The sequence below is a fragment of the Gopherus flavomarginatus genome, chromosome 5, assembly GCF_025201925.1.
Source record: "Gopherus flavomarginatus isolate rGopFla2 chromosome 5, rGopFla2.mat.asm, whole genome shotgun sequence".
In the NCBI taxonomy this organism is placed as follows: Eukaryota; Metazoa; Chordata; order Testudines; family Testudinidae; genus Gopherus; species Gopherus flavomarginatus.
Genome location: NC_066621.1, coordinates 62917083 through 62935386, shown reverse-complemented (window position 1 = coordinate 62935386; position 18304 = coordinate 62917083). Strand labels below are relative to the sequence as shown.

General features: G+C 39.4%; 1 protein-coding gene across 1 annotated transcript in view; it reads right to left on the bottom strand.

The window, feature by feature from the left end:
• The window catches only part of TEAD1 (TEA domain transcription factor 1), a 220077-nt gene extending 207932 nt beyond the window's left edge, over positions 1–12145 (bottom strand). Inside the window, exon 1 of the mRNA XM_050955139.1 lies at positions 12046–12145. The gene's annotated coding sequence lies outside the window, so the exon portion shown is untranslated. The remainder of the gene's footprint in view (positions 1–12045) is intronic.
• Between the last annotated feature and the right edge of the window lie 6159 nt (positions 12146–18304).

Genomic DNA, 18304 nt, shown 5'->3' with positions numbered 1-18304 from the left:
CAAACTGTCATCAGTATATCCATAGCAACAGAGCTGTTTGGTTGGGATGTTCTCCGCAACTGTGGAAGTTCCCATAAATCACAGACAGGAATCCATGTCTACATCAATCCAACCACCCATCAACAGTAGAGCCTACTGACCACTGGGCGGAGACACAATGGTAGCACTGCACCTCCCTGGGAACGATGCCAAGTTCCTTCTGGGTTTCAATCAGCTGGGAAAACCGAATGGGCTACACTGGCCTACAGCGTGACCATCCTGCGAATAGCTTCAAAACAAGCCATGAACCATGCAGAGCACGGTGGCCATCAGGGCAAAGAAACTTACCTACCATGAGAGACTGCTACACCTCATGACCTCTCACCATCCCTCAAAATTATTTATATATGGGAAGACCCCTATGATACAGCTCCTCCTCATTCACAGGGGCTGCAGTAACTCCCAGCAGAGAAAATGGCCCATAGAATGCATTACAAAATAAGCGGTTTATTCACATATTCCTTAAAGCAAAAATAAATAAAATAAATAAATAAATAAATAGGTTAATTCTTGGATAATCATGATGCCTATTTAAATGCAGAGATCAATATTTCTTAAGCTGTTGAAAACTCTAAATTGTTTTTAAAAGATTACTTTGAAAGAAAAATATTAGCTTTGCAGGATTATTTTCTTACGAATTACAGTACTTTAACTTTTATTTGTTTTTAATCAGTGCTGCATTTGATCATTTCTTTATATTCCAAGTAGCCATGAGACCATTCCTATTCTCCATACTTGTATTATATGTTTGTTATGGCAGGACAATCTTTTGGAGAGAAGAAGAAAGAAGAAAAATTAAAGATAGGTAGATGCTCGGGGGGTGGGGCTGCTAATTATTTCCATTACAGAGTTGATGACTGAAAGACAAATTATAAAGATACCAAGCCATCTTTCAGAATATTTAAGAAAAATATAATAGGCCAAATTCTTTCCTGATCTAAATGCATTCAGATCCAAGTTACAACAAGGCTGAATTTCACTCAGTTAGTCTGGAAAGATAAAAATTGCTTTCACCTGAACAGATGTTGAAGTGTCTGTGGTAGTACAGACACTTCATATTCAAAGAGAGGGATTCTGTAGCCAACATGGCTGTACTGAGATAGAGATAATCAGTGTGTCCTTGGTTATGAGGAAGCAAACAGTTTTCACAGCAAAAAGACAGACCGAAAAACAAATCATGTGTTTTTGTTTTACAAGTTCCAAGTTTGTTTGGCTGGGTTTTTTTTAAAGTTCCTTTCAAAAACTGAAGCAGCATAAAAGAGTTTGTTACAAAAGAATAACAACAAAATAACTTAAATAAACATTTCAAATGCAGTCTTTAGTGTTCAGCCTTTCTGCATTGCTGTTTGTTATTCTTCCGATAGCACTAAAAATCTCCAGAATATCAAAGATTTTTGAAAAAATGGTAGAATGCTTTTGTTGAAGAATTTTCCCCACTGCATTTTACATTCTGAATTTTACTGCTGAAAAAAAAAAAAAAAGAGAGAGATTGTTGCACATAATCTAGTATATGCCAATATATCCAGACATCCAGATCAAGACCACAAATTATAAACAGTTTCAGCAAATTGACTCGAGTGCCTTTGTTCCTCAGGCATACATCTTCCGATTGCTTACAAGAGCAGCATATACTAACCACTAACACCGCCATAGCCAGTACTGGGAAAGGAAGTTATTGAAGCCTGGATTTCCTGCGTTCAGTTGTAGCCAAGAACCATGAGGCTTGTATAGTGGTTTCAGGAACTGACTCATCTAATGATTCATGGATAAGATACTGGTTTTAATATGTTTTTGATCATAAGACTCATGAATTCAAAAACCAGTCTAAATGATGCTTAATTTCTATTTTAAAGGAAGAAAAATATTTTAGAGGAAAAATATTATCTAAACAACTACAAATGTTTTTCATTATACTCCCATTTTTAACTTTCCTAACAGTGACCCAAAATACATGTACAAAAAATGCCTCCAAATTAATTGGAAAAATGTAATCACCTTCCAAGAGAATGTGGACAAGGAATTCAAAAGCCACACTAATATCTTTGCTACAATCCTGACCCATCTAAACTTCCCAGAAGTGGAGGACAGGTGGGATACTAGATGTATTTTTAGATATCATCTCCCCACATACAAAAATATCTACAGCCATATTTTAGTCAACAAACTCTAGCGTTGCTATTGTTGATACATGATTTATGTAACCATGTATAATTGGGGACCAGCTGGTGACAGTAAATTGGGGAAAGTTCCATTTTCATAGCACTGCAATGATCAGTCTGAAAGTAATGGCTACAGTGCTAGTCTACTGGATCTTAAGTTCCTGAAATCATTTGTGCAAATACAGAATTCAAAGCCAGTCATCTTTTTATTTTATTATTTATTTCATAGAAGAAAGCATGCTTGCTAAACTATCAGAAACTATTTTTGCTTGCAACAGAAATCTCATCAGTACACTGTAACCTGAACTGTCAGCCTCTTACCTGAGAAACAGCTTGAGAGGGAAGCTTAATTCTGCTCTCATCATGTATGGAAAAGTACTGGATTACTTTTTATTTTGGAATGGCAATCTGTAGCCACACACATGCAGCTGTATAATGTCAGAGGGGGTGTTCCTTTGCCTTTGTACATCTTCAACATGTACAGGACTTGCACACAAAAAGAAAACAAAATGCAAGTTGCATTTAAAAAAAAAAAAGCAGTTAAAACAGTTGACAAGAAGAGGCCAAAGTGCGCTCAGTGGCTGGCAGTCATTTTATGGCTATAGTCCTACAGCAGATTTACTTAGATGACGTCAGTGGCTCCAATCCAGCTTTTTCTTTAGTAGCATTTACCACTTGCCTCTTGAAGCCTCCACTGTGCTACAGAGCAGTAGACCATAATCAAAATTCCCTTTGTGAAATAGAGTTTACCTCAGGGCACAGAGGCCTTGCTCGCTGAATTGCAGGCTCTTCACCCCGTGCTGCATGCCCAGAAATAAATAACCTTCGATACTGTACTTTCCTTAAGACAGAAGAACCCTTAAAAGCAGCCTGCTACCTATTAAAAAAAGGATTATTTAATTTGTTTCCAAAATATCACAGGCCAGGACATTAGTTAATTTTCCAAACTGACATGAATGATAATAATTCTGTTACTCTTCGGTCCTTTCCTGTATTGTTTCTAGAGGTTTTGCGAGATTGAGTTATGTGGCATTGTTTTGCTAACAAAAAAGATGACTGATCCTGCAACCTAATAAATAGGAACTGGATATGTAAAGATGCATATTTTAAACCCTGCCTTTACAATATGCCCTTTCAAATGCATATTTTGTAATTGATCAATGGATATGCACTAAACATTCCAAAAAGTGATGAAAGAAATTACTATACATAAATCATAGTAAATTTATAGAATGAAATACATTTTATTTGGAGCTACAGATTTGTTATTGCACAACAAAAACTGTATCCAAGCAAGGGTTGGGGAAACCCATTTAAGTAGATACCAAATTAACTCAAACTTCCTGGGTTCTAAAATTTAACCACAAAAATCAAACCTTGTAAAGACTTGTCTTACTTGTTTAGAAAATACAGATGTTACATTTTAATTGTTCCATTAGTCCAACATGGGAGATGACAAGATGGGTCAGTGGACTGAAGACTGGATAGCAAGCCTTTCATCTGTAAGCACTCAGATACAAAGGTGATTCACAAGGGGGATTTGGGCATTGCAACACCCAATGTTGCAATTCCTAACTTTTAGGGGCCCTGCAACCTCACAGAATCCACAGTCCTGAGTTAGGCACCCAGGCTCCCTGTACAATCAATGGGGAGAGCTAGGCAAAAACAGGGATTCAGAAAAGCCAGCAAGCTGATTGGGAGCCACCTAAGCTAGCCAGTAAGAAACACTGAAGGGGCGGGGGGTACCCTAAACCCTGCCCCCTCAAGGGGAGTTAGGTGCCTATCTCCACTTGGGATTCACAGCCATGAACCTCCTCCTGGAGTTAGGTGCCTAAGCCAGGCCAGCTCTTTCTCAAGAAAAACTGAGGTGATTCACTACCCCCTTATGCCCTGATAGTTAGAATACGCACCCAGGATGTGGGAGAGCTGGGTTCAAATCCTTACTATATCCTATAGATCAGAAGTTAGGGTACTCACCTGGGATAGACAGGTTTAAGTCTCTGCTCTAAATTATTTACGAGGGATTTGGACGGAGGTCCTCCACATCCACTGGCCATTTGGTATAAAGGGCAGGGTTTCTAACAACCTTTGAAAATCTGCCCTACATACATCAGCACAAGTGAGAGATCACTGATCAAATCTGTACCAGGTTGGAAGTTCCCAAAAGTTCTTACTATCTGAGCAGAAAACATGCCATTTGACCAGACTACCTGAGCTCTTTGGTGGCCCAGTCAAAATGATCAGCTAATTTCCAAACCAGGTTCCAAATAGAGAGTTCATAAATCTCCCAGCACATTTAAACCCCCTTGTTGGCAGCCTCAGCAGAGAGGCCAACAGCAGTGAATTATGCTTTTACTACTAAAGGTGTCCCCATCAAATTAGTACTCAGGCCACATTGACGGGGATCAGTCAGGGGCCGCTGATTGATCTACACTTGGTCTGTAAATATTGTCCTGCTTCCTGCATTGTCAATCTACCATATTCCCTGAGAACTATTTTAACTTCGAATTGGTTGCACAGTTACATTGTTTTTAAACGGCGATTACAATACAGTGAGCAAGATGGTGTATCCCTTCTCTTTGACCCCTTCTAGTCACTGAAGGGCAGAATCAATGAATTGGTTAAATGTAGGGTGTAAGTTCCTCTGGGCAAGAACCTGATCCTCTTACTGCTCAGTAACATGTCATGAGCACCAAAGGCACTACAAACAAAGTAATTCACGCTTAGAAATAAGAAGTATTCAAAAAGAAATGTTGCAATCGGGACTGGCAAAAGAGAAAAAGCATGGAAAGCATGAAAGTGACTGGAGAAGAGAACTGTGGTGAGCACAGAGGAAATAGCAAGGGAGTAGTGAGACTGACAGCACAGGAAAAACGGCATCCCAAGGAGAGGGTGCCTAATAAAGAGAAGCCCAAGAGCAAAGAACTGTATGTAGAGAGAGAGAAGAGGAGCCAAGAAACAGAAGATAGAGACACGGTGCCCTTTAAGCAAAAAGAGAGCTGAAGCCATAGAGGCAGAAGCAGGAGAGGAATGTGTGACAAGGTCAGAAGCAATGCAGAAAGATCCAACCCTGAGGACATCCATCCAGCTTTGAATGGATGACTCTGTTAGAACTGTTATTTTCCTGCTACAAGAGGCAATCTGATTAGAAAAAACTGGGAATGAAGGAGTTTCCACAGAGCCGTGTAGAAAGTTTCCAGTCTATCTTGAAAGCAATATTCAGAAGATCTAGTCAGCCCCTTGATATTAAACAAATTTTGCCAGGCTGATTCGTTTTAAGAATAAAGATGGAATCAGGGATGTGGAAAATGAAATGATTTTCAGACGTTTATATAATACTTTAAAACTGCAAGTTAGTTGCAGGACATAGCTGTTTTTTTTAAACAAGGGAATTGTTCATAATAAAAGAAAAACATATTTCCTTTCCTTCCTTACTAAATGCAAACACTCATTTTTTTTAACTGACGGCACACTCTGCATGCTCCTGTATTTGTCAGACCTGTGTTAATTTACTTCCTATTTTCTTTTAGTCTGTCCTGACATTTTCTCATGTCAAGACTGAACCAGCATTCCCAAATTATAATCTCATGACTGAAAGCAAGGACAACAATGTACTGGCTAATTCCAAAAACAAGCACTATTGTTCAACAGCATCACTGAGATGAAGAGACTCCACCAAGGGAATAATTGCAATGCCTATAATGTTAAGGAATAATCTGTCACCAAAAATACCCAAAGCCCATAGTGGTTGGTGATTCAAACATGAAGCATATCAAAATGCTATTGATAAGCTAAATTAAAGATAGCTTATCTGAAGCATATACTAGCCATATGGTGCCACAACTTCTGTTGCCTGTTGCTGGCATAACAATAGGCTACTGCAGATTTAGACTGGAAGCACTATTTGACAAACTGTCAACAGCATTTTTTTTTAAGAGCTCTAGGGCAATGGCTTGCTCCTCTATTTGCATTTTTTTTAAACAGGTGAACAAAGAGTAAACCAGATGTCAACTTTAGAAATCCACGTTGTCTGGTTTGGGAGATTTAACAGAGGCAGACATACTGCTACAGCTCAAATCTAGACAATGAGCTTTTCTAAAAAACACTCTGGCCTAGGGGAGGGGCTATTTAAAACACTTGGCTTCTTTTATTTCAGCACTATGGAAGTGAATTCTGCTCTTAAGTGCCAGCTCAAATGAAGTCATTTTGTTTCACTGGGGTTTTCTTTGCATTTTAGCAATGTAGCATGTACTGTAGTAAAAAGAGTAAGACGTGATTTTTTTTTTCAGACTTGCCTTTTTTCCTTTTTAAGCTTGAAACTTGATAAACAGACAAACCTAATGCTTTGGTACTTACAAAACAAACAAGCAAAAAACGCACGTGAAAGGATTATTCAAGTTTAAGTTAAATGTAAGTTATTTTCCCCTCATTTAAGAGCTTTTAAAGACATTTGAAAGAATTGTTATAACCCTGTCAAATGCCATAGAGGCAAGGTGTGAATAGTGAGAGATAAGGATGATTTACAGTGGAGCCACAGTATAAGCGACAGATTCGCATCTGGTTTACACTGAAGAATCATGAGGATCTCTTACTCTTCTTTTTTTCTTAATGCTGCAGTTATATTTCTTACTTCTGCATTGTTTCAGAAAGTGTCTTTTTAACAATATGGTTATCAGCTTACTTCATTTATCATTTCAAGAACTGTGACAAAATAAAAAAATACTGTTTACCAATATGAGGTAGAACAACCTATGGTATCCAATGATGAAGAGGTGTTTTGAGTTGTTTGTATGTGTGTGAATGAGATAATGATACACAGAGAACTATCTGTTCTAATAATCTTATTTACTTTGGTAGTCAGTTATAGGAGTACATGTATTTATTTACTCATACCCAGCTAAGAATATAGCATTTTTAGATTATCTTTTCCAGTTGTTTTTGAACATTCCAGTTTTTTAAAAATCTCCTTTCATGTTAAGTTGCGATTGCACTTGAACTCCTTCCAAAAGCCAGAGCTGTACTGAATTATGATAATTAGAAAGCTGTGCACATAAAAGGCAGCACAGTTGATGCATTTTAAAAAGTTCATGCCAGAGAATATAAGTTCAATATGTTCTCACATAATTAACATTTCCCATCATTAGCAGCAGTTTTCAGTTTATGTATCTGTAAAAACAATAGCATTTGTCATTGTTTTAGATTCTCGGTCAATAGCACTTTAAACATTTTACACAAGATCCTGAACTTCCCCCCCACCCCACCCCCAATACACTGAGGTTCCAAATTCTGTCTTTTGAAACCAGAGATGTGCTGGCAAACAAACTTTCATTTTGTGTTTATATGCTTCTGCTACAACATACAGTACACTTCAGACTAAAATGTCTAATGAAGACCTAATAAGAGCTAGAAATCTAAGAAAGCCACTTGGACCCATACAATGGGATGTAGAAGTGAGAATCATGTTGCTCCAGTAAATGAAGACTAAAATACAAATAACAAGGAGTTGTAGACCTTTTATTGGACTAGCTCCAAAATAAAATGGGCTGCCTTTGGGGAACCTTCATATAATTTGGAGGGGCAGAGAAGGAAGATCTGCCTCTCCGCAATGATTATGGAAGTTTCCCTGAACATTTCAAACTTTAAATGGATTTTCATATTGATCTTGATGAGTCTACAAAAATGCATGCAACAAATAAATGCATATAGTACAAGATTCAGTGTCTGTGAAGCATACATACTCTTCCTGTGTAAGATATCTAGTCAAATAAGTTTTTATGGATCAGACTGTGGCAAAGGCTTGTAAACAAACAGTTCTGCTTCACAAAGATGACATGTGGCCTTTTTTCTTTGACAATGTATGTTTTTTAAAGTTGCCTAACTTGTTTTACACAAAAGGTGAAATCCTGGCTCTACTGAAGTCAGTGACTAAACTCCCATTTGACTTCAGTGGGATCAGGATTTCACACAAAGACCTATATGCATCAGAAGAATTAAATCAGCAGAGTTCTTCTGTCTGTACTTCTAAGTGATTAATTTGGGTGTTGGAATTTGGAACTGCTGTTTCAGTGCACTGAAGTAGGCGCTTTTTATGTTTTGGAAATGAGCAATCATAAAAGCCAAACACAAAATTATTCAAGGAAATAATATTCCATCCTCGTTCCACATATAGAAGTCAAAGGGAGTTTTGTGCAAAAACTGAAGTAAGGGATAAAGCCCTAAGTGGGCGATTTATTACAGATTTTTTTTACTTTGCAAAACATGTCATTAGTTGTGGCCTAGAATCAGTTGGCTTTACAAGAAATAATGTAATTGATTCATTCAGGTGGCACAGGCCATCATTTAAAATAGTACAGTATTTGTGTAGGCTGCAACAGAACCTCTAATAGCACTCTGCAGCTTCCCCTTAGCCAGCTGATTGACTTCTCAAGTCTGGCAGTCGACTAAAATTTTTTCCAAGCATAACTAAGCTTTACAATAGTAAATGACTGTAGTTTAGCAATATACAACCTTCATACTCAAGGCAACTAATAATAATTTCCTTGCAAATTACTGCAAAGTGACAAAATGGCAATTATATCTCAAACCCTGTATATTTAGATCCACAAATGAGTTATTATTTACTCATATAAATAAAGGCCCCTTGCAAGGTTGGTGCTTTCAGTGGTATGTTTGGAGGACCAAACCATACTCTCAGTTATATAAGTGTAACCCATATAGATCTAATGAAGCTGGTGGAGTTACTGTGAATTTACACCACTGTAAAAAAGTCAAACTTTGCCTAGAATCTGCATTTGCTGTCAAAACAGTACTGACAGAACTGATTTGACTAACTGTTCCTAGAAAAAAAGAACAGGAGTACTTGTGGCACATTAGAGACTAACATTTATTTCAGCATAAGCTTTCGTGGGCTACAGCTCACCTTATGCTGAAATAAATTTCTTAGTCTAAGGTGCCACAAGTACTCCTGTATCAGAGGGGGTAGCCGTGTTAGTCTGGATCTGTAAAAGCAGCAAAGAATCCTGTGGCATCTTATAGACTAACAGACGTTTTGGAGCATGAGCCTTCGTGGGTGAATGCCCACTTCGTCAGATGCATGTCCAGTTCTTTTTGCGGATACAGACTAACACAGCTGCTACTCTGAAACCTGTGACCCAAAATGCATCCTGCACATTTTATATGAGATGAGGGTATCACACTTAAGTCACTGCTGATTAATAAAGATGTAAAAACATAACTATTACTTTTTGATTTTCCATTTAGACATCAAAATATCATACTACGCCAACGTACATAAAGCATATGCTGTAAATATCTTAGCATTTGATACTTGTGTAAGTCGTCCCATTGATTTTAACATGAGAGAGGGAGGCCTGAGTGATTGTACAAACCTTTAAATTCTAAAATAACAGAATAGCTTTCAAAAGATAATGTCTGTGTTCTACCATCTTATATATAATATTAGACATAAAATAACCATGTCAAGAAGAGGGCTGGAGTAAAAAATGGTGTGTATATCAAAAAAGGTACATTCAGTTATAATTTTTGAAGGACACAAATTTTAAGGCAACACTGTCTCCATAAATAAATACTCTGAAAACTGCATAAAGAAACTTAATATTTTTTAATAATCCCATGTAATAAACAAAAAGTTATTTCTAATTAAACTAATCTGACTGCACAGTCATCTTGATATTTGGGTTTATTAATGACAATTATACTATATTACAAAAAATGAAGTTATTTTTAACCTTCATCTTTTCATTAAGTAAAAGATGTCTCTCTTACACTTGTGCTTCTCTGAAGCATTAAGGGTCTATAATGAACTATTTTTAATGTACTGAGTCTTGAGGGACACTTTACAGTTTTGCTATAATCATTACTTTAAAAAAGAAATCTAGGGTTCTTTCTTCCTCCAAGTATAACTTAATTAAGTTTGACTTTTTTCAGTCAAAGACCACCAAAGCCTATGAACCACTCTAAGAGAGAGAAACAAGTTGCAAATTATACCATACATGTTGCACACAAACACACAACAATACAAACAATCTCAACCGGAAATTCACTGAGGGCCCAGTTCCCACTTATGTTTAGATTGTTCCTTTCCACTCTAAATTAAACTTCATTAAGCATATGCTGTCTTTACTAAGGCTCACATGAAATCAAAATTTCTCTCTGCTTTACGCCTTGTGTACATTCTATTTTAGCTACATTCTGCACTCTGACAGAGAAAGAAGTGTGCATAATGTCAAGCCATATTCCAAATCTGAAGTGATGTTGTGGTTTGCTTTTTGTGATGTGAAAATATAAATATTTCAGCTAAATAGACCATTTGAAATTGTAGTTCAAAATATATTTAGTGTGCGTTTAATAATAAAGTACTATTATAAAGAAAAACTATGAAGTACAACACTTACAACCAAAATATCTGTGTTTGATCAGCTGATATAAACCAGCATCAGATAAAACACATAGCTAACCCTAATGCGTAAAAAAATACATTAGGACCTCACTCAAAATCAGTACAGTAGGTAAATATATATTTAATGAGCAATAATGAAAAATAAATATATCTGATAAAAATTTTGGAAGTTTCAACATAATTCTTTCAAAAGGGAAACATTCTTTACACAATTATCAATTAAAAATGTGCCCCCCATACACAAAATCTCTAATTTCACTTTTCAAAGAATGTTTACTGGATTAATAATTCTGACACTTCTATTTGAAATCCATATATATCATCCTCAAAATATAAAGTAATTTAATCCTGGTCTCTGTATCATTTTTAATAGTTTTAGTGTATACCACCAGCACAGTCTAATGCTCCTGTAATGGCATTCCCCTACTATTTATAGAGATGGCAATATACTATATACTACAGACAGGCATTCCAAATTTAGGATTATACGAAAAATCCTGGATTTGGGATTAAATCCCAAAGCAATTATAATCACTAACTGTGTTATATTGCATTGTATATAATACTCCATGCTGTTTAGCTGAATTTTTCCAAAAGATGCATTCAAGTTCATAGATTTACATACCAAGATGGACTGCGTAATATCAGAACTTTCGGTTAAAGAATAGTGTTTTTAAATTATATAGCTGCTATCTGTGACAATCCAGATACAGAAAGCATGTATCACTATAAAAGCTACTAATAAGCAACACTGTTTCCAAACTTTATCAATATAGGAGGAAAGGTATTTATTCTTCCTAGACAGGAATACAGCTGTATAGCTACTTTTTTCAGGAGCTGTACCATCTCAGCTTGGACTTCATATCTATAACATTTTACACCAGAAAAATGTCAGTGACTTCTGACATGCTTCCTGGCTCTTACTTTGTTAGATGGTGTTCCGTAAGAAAGTTTTTTTAAAAAATTGGGAACTATTTATATTCAGAAAATATAAAACACAACTGCTCCCTAATATTCCAGCACTTATTGAGGTCACTTTTCAGTTCTTCAAATCAAAGGCAGGCACTTGTTTCTAATAAGTTAACAACTCTCCTGAGAAACAGGGGTGGCTGGTATTTCATTGTTTCATAAATATTTTTATACAGTAACTCCATTCAATTTAAAACAGATTTCGGGGGGGGGGGATCATGAACGGGATTAACAGAGGTAGGAGCTTTAAATTTTCTGATGGATGAAAACAGATCTCTTTTTTTTTGTTTTAATTTTGTTACAAAGGCTATAATATAACTTTTCCCCTCCCCCCTTAAAAATGTACTTTGCAAATTTTACTTCTGTGAACAAAGGCTGCCTTTGGATCAGCACCGTGGGCATCCGTAGACAGATCTCTTTAAAAGGTTAAGGATAAATAAATAACCCTATGGGTCCTACCTAAAGGAAGTTTTCCAGGGACAATCTCTTCGGTTTTGTTGTAACTGCGACTTTGTCTTTTTTGGATACAATATTTCTGCTGACTCCCGAAAATTTTCCACTTGAATGTGCAATTAACCAGCAGCAGCAGCTCTGGAGAAGGGGAAGAAGCAGCAAAAAAGAACATTCCTTCTTTCATCTTTCAGAGGAAAAGAAAAGGGGGGAAGGAAAACAAAACTCGAGGCACGAAACCCAAGAGCTCTCTCGATTCAGAGCGAGTCACTTTTGCAGAGCACAACGCTGGGAGAGTTTGGATTATTATGAGGATTTTATTTTGCAAGCCCCGGGCAGCTCCTAACTTCTTCCTTCTTCACGAAAAATGTGAAAAATGTCAAAGATTTGTGTGTGTGTGTGTGAGCGAGCGCCAGGCTGCAAAGCAGTGACTCAGGCAACTAAGTGAAAGCAGCAGCAAGGAGCAGAGAGGGAGAGAGAGAGAGAGAGAGAGGAACAGGAGCAGAGCAGCAGCCGCCTGTTGCAGCTCTGGCTACAACCCCAAAGCAGCAAAAACTCCATTGGAAACAACTTCTTCCCCCCCCCCCCTTCCCCAAGTCCCTTTCCTTACCCTCCTCCCTAGATCACCTGCAGGGATTGGAGATTGGGGGTTGGGAGGAGAAAGAGGGGGGCCATAACTGCCTATGTAGCTCTCCAAGCAAATAAAAGAGGAGACCCCCCTCCCAGCCACACAAAGCAAAGGGAGAGAGATGAGCGTAGCAGCAGCTCCCTCCAAGCAGCAGCGACCACATACTCGCACATACACACACAAAACTTACCTCTACTCCACTCCCCACCTTTGCAACCACCACCAGCTCTTTGCAATGCAATTGCAAACTTCTTGCAGCTCCCCCTGGGCTTGGGTTGCTATTTATAGCCCCGTGTTTATTTTTAATCTGCAGTTTCTCTATTTATATCTAGGCTATAGCTGGCTGTTTGCAGGATTATTGAATCCCTTCAAGTGATTAGTTACTGCCCAAGCCGGTGGTGGGGCGGGTTAGGCTTTCGAATGGGCTTGTGCGGCGCGAGCGATGCTAAGAATGTTCGGAATGAGAGAGGAATGAAATGAACGCGAGGAGCGGACTCGCTACAGGGAGGTGGAGTCTGGGCCCGCATCATGCAGGGGATGCAGGGGGGAGGAGCCAGGGAGCAGCTGGTGACCTCATAGGAAAGTCCAGGAGGGGAGGGGGGTTCAGGAGGGAGGAGCCATGGGGACGGGAGAGATCACATGGGGAGGGGAGTGATGGGGAGCCACAGGAAAAACCACCTGAGCTGTAGCAGCCCGAGGAGCGGACGCTCTGCAATGGGATATCGCACAGATGCCAAGGCATTTGCAGTCAGCCTCAAGAGCTCTGGGCTATGCACTGAGCAGCACAGAGCTGGAGCTGGTTTGCAGGGCGGAGGACTGCACCTAAAGGGGGGGGTCATTGCTGCCTGGATTGGCTTTGGGAGAGTCCATGAACTTTGAGTTTTAAGAAGAGTCCCTGCAAACTTTCTCTGGTTGTTTGTGCAGGGTTGCATCCCTTCAGTTTTGCTTACAGCAGAGGTCAGATAGGTACCAAGTGAAATCAGAACCTGAAAAAGTTTGCAGGAAGATCCCTTTCAAATCGACGCCCAAATGAATAAATTCAAAGTTACAGGGCAAGACTCAGTCCAACGTTTTGGGCATTGCTGGAGTTTGGGGTCAAAACCACTGTTTTTTTCTTTTTCTTTTTCAGACTTTGTCTAAAATAATAAAATTGTCCCAGTTTCTGGTTTCATTACAGAAGTTTTGCACAACTTTAGTTTTGAGGCCATATGCTATGACTGTCTTTATCTTTTCCATAATAATGCAATGCATTCCTCCAAAATGCATTCCCTGGAGCATTATTATAATATATATTTTTCTTTGTTAACAATTTGAGTTCCTTATGAAAATAGTTGCTGAGTGCAGGCAAAGCTGTTGTGCTTGTGAAAACTTGTATATGCATAAATAAAATGGGTGACTGGATGCATCAGTAACTGAAAGAAATTGCTTTTTTACATGTGCAAATACCATGTATATCCACCTTTGAAACTGCCTAGCAGGGCTGCTACTTTTTGAGAGTAGCCAAAATGAGTAAGAAAAATTGCATTAGGACATCAGGAACAATGCAGTGTGGCATCATTGTGCAGCACCAACATGTTCACATCACCGTACAACATCTTGGTGTGCTGGTCTGCTGGTGGGTGGAGTTCACTTTCTAAATTCCATCTGTTATATTTTAACCATCTGTATGCAGCTGCCCTGTAAAATTCAGAATGGATGACGAGTTGTTTCTCTCTATATACACACAATGTGTAGAGTGACCAGATGTCCCAATTTTATAGAGACAGTCCTGATTTTTGGGTCTTTTTCTTATATAGGCTCCTATTACCCCCCACCCCGGTCCCGATTTTTCACATTTGCTGTCTGGTCACCCTAACAATGTGTCTTTTTCTCCCCCTTTAAATCATTCTATATTCCTAACAATGACACTCCAAGAGAGCCAGGCTGTTGTGACAGGCACAGTTTTAGCCACCATTTGCTCATGACTGAACCAGGGACTTCCAGAGCTAAAAGCATGAGGCACTATCACTTGAGCTGAAGGGCCAGGCTCTCAGGGCGAGAGCTGTAACTGGTTCACATCCTCTGTAGATCAGGCAGAAAGGGGGATGCAGAGCAGCTATTGACATGTGGGTTACATTGGTAATACCAGCTCTAACCTATTAGAACTCCACTGAAAATCAGTCTTGTAACTAATAGTAAAATCCCAAGCAGAGCTGGTTGGACATTTCTGAACTTTTCGAGATATTGGCAAAAAATGGGGAGAGGGAGGAAACTGCACAATTTGGAGGAGGATGTTCTATTTTTAACCAACTCCACAGATGGCTGGAAATTTTCACTAAAAAAAAGAAAAAAAAGAAAATTATGTTGAAGTTTTCCTTTCCCCCTCATTTTCAATCAGTTCTATCATCAAGTTGCTTGGCTGGTTAGGCCCAGATCCACAAAGCTAGTTAGGCACTTAACTTCTATTGATTTCAATGGAAGTGAGGAGCCTAAATATCTTTGTGCATCAGAGCCTCAGTACCTATATAAATTTAATGATTTGTAAGTGCAACAGTGCAGTGTGACTAAGCTAAAAGCCTCTGCCCAGGCCTTAAGTTTATTTTACTAGCTGTGTCCTGAAGCCTGAGTTAGTCAGAGTGGAGTGCTAACTCCTAACATAGGTATGAAAATGTGCTACTCTTTCTCCCCTAACAAACCTTACTCATGAGTTGTTTACTGACTGTTACCTAGTTATAGAAATTACCTCAAACCAGAGATGAAACAATTGCTTCCTCCATGTCCACTGGATTTCCATGGATACTTCTTAGAAATATGGCACCAGTTCAGACAGGTGTGACATTTTTCTCAAATCGTGGAGCTTACAGATAAAACTCCTAATGTATGGCTCATGGTGCTTCTTCATGTCCAAGGCCCCAGAAGAGCATTGCAGGTACATATGGAAGGGAGATGGAGAGGATTTGGATCACAGATTATCAGAGTTTGAAAACTCCACACTCCTATAGAAGTTCTCCTAGTTGAGTGCAATCTGCTTCTGCAGCATCTAAGCTCTGTTCAGGGGTGGGTATGAGGCAGGGGGGTAGTTTCTTACCCTTATGGTTGTGGAGATAACTACCAAATATAAACCAATTCACTGTCATTTGCCTGAGCCTGCAGACAGACCACCCCAAAGCCTCAGCTGTAAGTGGTTGGGGGGCAGGAGGAATCCCACTAAAAATGTTGCAGAATTTCCTTTCTAATTTTCTTTGAAATTTTGAACTTTTCAACATTTCCCAACCAGCTCTACTAGTAAACACTTATATAGTATGGCACATCTTCTGTGCAGTTTAGGCCAGATTTTTAAAGGTATTCTGGCCCCGAAGATGCAGATAGGCAACTTGTGGTATTTTCAAAGCATGTAAGCTTTCAGTGGGAGTTAGGCACTTTTGAAAATCCCACTAGGCACATAGCTGCATATTTAGGTGCCTAAATACCTTTAAAAATCTGGCCCTTTATTCCATGCCATTTTAGAGCCTCATCTTGGAATCTGGCATGTAGACTGAGTGGCCAACTTGGAAGCATTTCTTGTCCTGCTCTAGCCTTCCCCATCTTCCAGCTTCCCATGCTCTGATACACGAGGTCCTCAAATCCTTCAAATGAAATTAATAGGTGGCAGGTTTAAGATAAATAAGTACTTTTTTTGCACAACATGCAATTAACCTGTGGAACTCATTGCCGTGAGATTTTGTGATCACCAAAGTATAACTGGGTTAAAAAAATAATTAGATATGTTCATAGAGGATAGGTCCATCAGTGGCTATTAGCCAAGATGGTCAGGGATGCAATGCCATGGTTGGGGTGACCCTAAATCTCTGACTGCCTGAACCCAGGAGGATGATGGGGTGGATCTCTCTAAAATTTCCTTGTTCTATACACTCCCCCTGAAGCTCTGGTACTGGTCACTTTTGGAGATAAGATATTGGTTGAGATGGACCATTGGTCTGACCCAGTATGGAAGCTCTTCTGTTCCTCCTTTTCCCAGCAGAATCACTTATGGATGATGGGATAGGATTTGATCTTTAGGTGTTAGTGATCAGGATGAGCCAAATCCAGCCAAGTCTCTACTTGGTCACTAGTCCATTGACTGGGCCTTATTGGCCAAGTAAGGATTGCTGGATTTAGCCCTTTATTTGTAAGCACAGAGACACTTTGCATAGGATTCTAACACACTATTTCTCTTTACGTCAGCATGAGAAATACAGGGAGTACACATCATATAGAAAACAACAAACACCCTGAATGCAAAGCCCCTCACTCTAGCTTAGCCTTCCTTTGGAGGTAATTGGGGGACCATCTGTGATCAGGTAGGCAGAGTTCCCCCTACCTCATTAAGCTCCTTCACCAACTTCCCTCATCTTGAGTTGGTAAAAACGGCTAAAAATCCCAAATAGATCCACTCTTAATCTTTATAACCTTCTTGTCCCTCTCTCAGGTAACTCCTGGATCTGCCTTCCTAGATGACTTCATTGTCAGCAGGGCTGACTCTAGGCACCAGCAAAACATGCAGGTACTTAGGGCAGCACATTTCCAGGGAGCAGCATTTTGGCCATCCATTTTTTTTTTAACTCACTTCCTCCCCTCTCACAACCCTGCAGAAGCGCAGCCACAGAGCAGCTGGGGATCCAGCATGGAAGCTGAGAACCCATGGGACCCTGGGAACTGTAGTTCCTTGCCTAGCTCCCTGCCTATAGAGCCAGCCCTGGAGCAGGGAAAGAACTATATTTCCCAGCAACCCCTTGGCCGCTATCAACAGGAAAGGGAGGGGTAGGGAGTGAGGTGGCTGAGCCATGCTGCGAGTCGAAAGGTGGGGCACTGTGAATGGGGAATAAGTGTGCCCAAGGAGTAGAAGGCTTTGCCCCAGATGTCCCCTTCAGAAGACATCCTGAGACTGCATTAGGGATACTGATGTGACCTCACCTTGTAGCCCACAAAGAAGGAATTGGGTGGACTAAATGGACAGTGCCCCTCTCTATCTGAAGCCTAGCAAGGGAGGTACGTGGATCCCTCTAGAATTTAAAATGAAAAGTAAGGGAGAGGAGGCTCTGCTAGGGGACTTCGGCAGCTTTAGATACAGTACCAGGCACATAGGAGGATTTCCATGTCTGAGCCATGGAAGCAGAAATTGACTTTTCCTTTCCAGATTTAGCTAATAGTCAGAAAGGGAATGTAGCACCTGCCTTCCAGATCTGAACACCTCAAAATTCAGGAGTGCTTAAGATCAGTTTGGGCGAGTGTTACTTCGTTTCTCCCACATCAAATATACTGATCCACTGTAACTTGCTGTAGAAAAAATAGGATAAGAAATGAAGAAGCAAGAAATGCTTCCCAGTGGTTTTTAGCCCTGGAATTGCTATTTTCAACAGCCATTGCCTTTTTTATTTATTTATTTATTTATTTTACTTTTTGTTTAAACAGAAGACAGTGATATTGCATTGGCAAATTCCCCATAGAAAGAAAGAGTGGAACAAAAGAATAACAAAGGCACCTCAACTTTTCCTCATTTATGTAGGACAGTCTTATAATATGCACCCGATATCCTCCAATCACACAAGCTGAAAATTGTTCCACTTTACTGCAGTTCTGTAACCACATGGGAACCAATCCTGTCTGTGTTCTGTGCACATC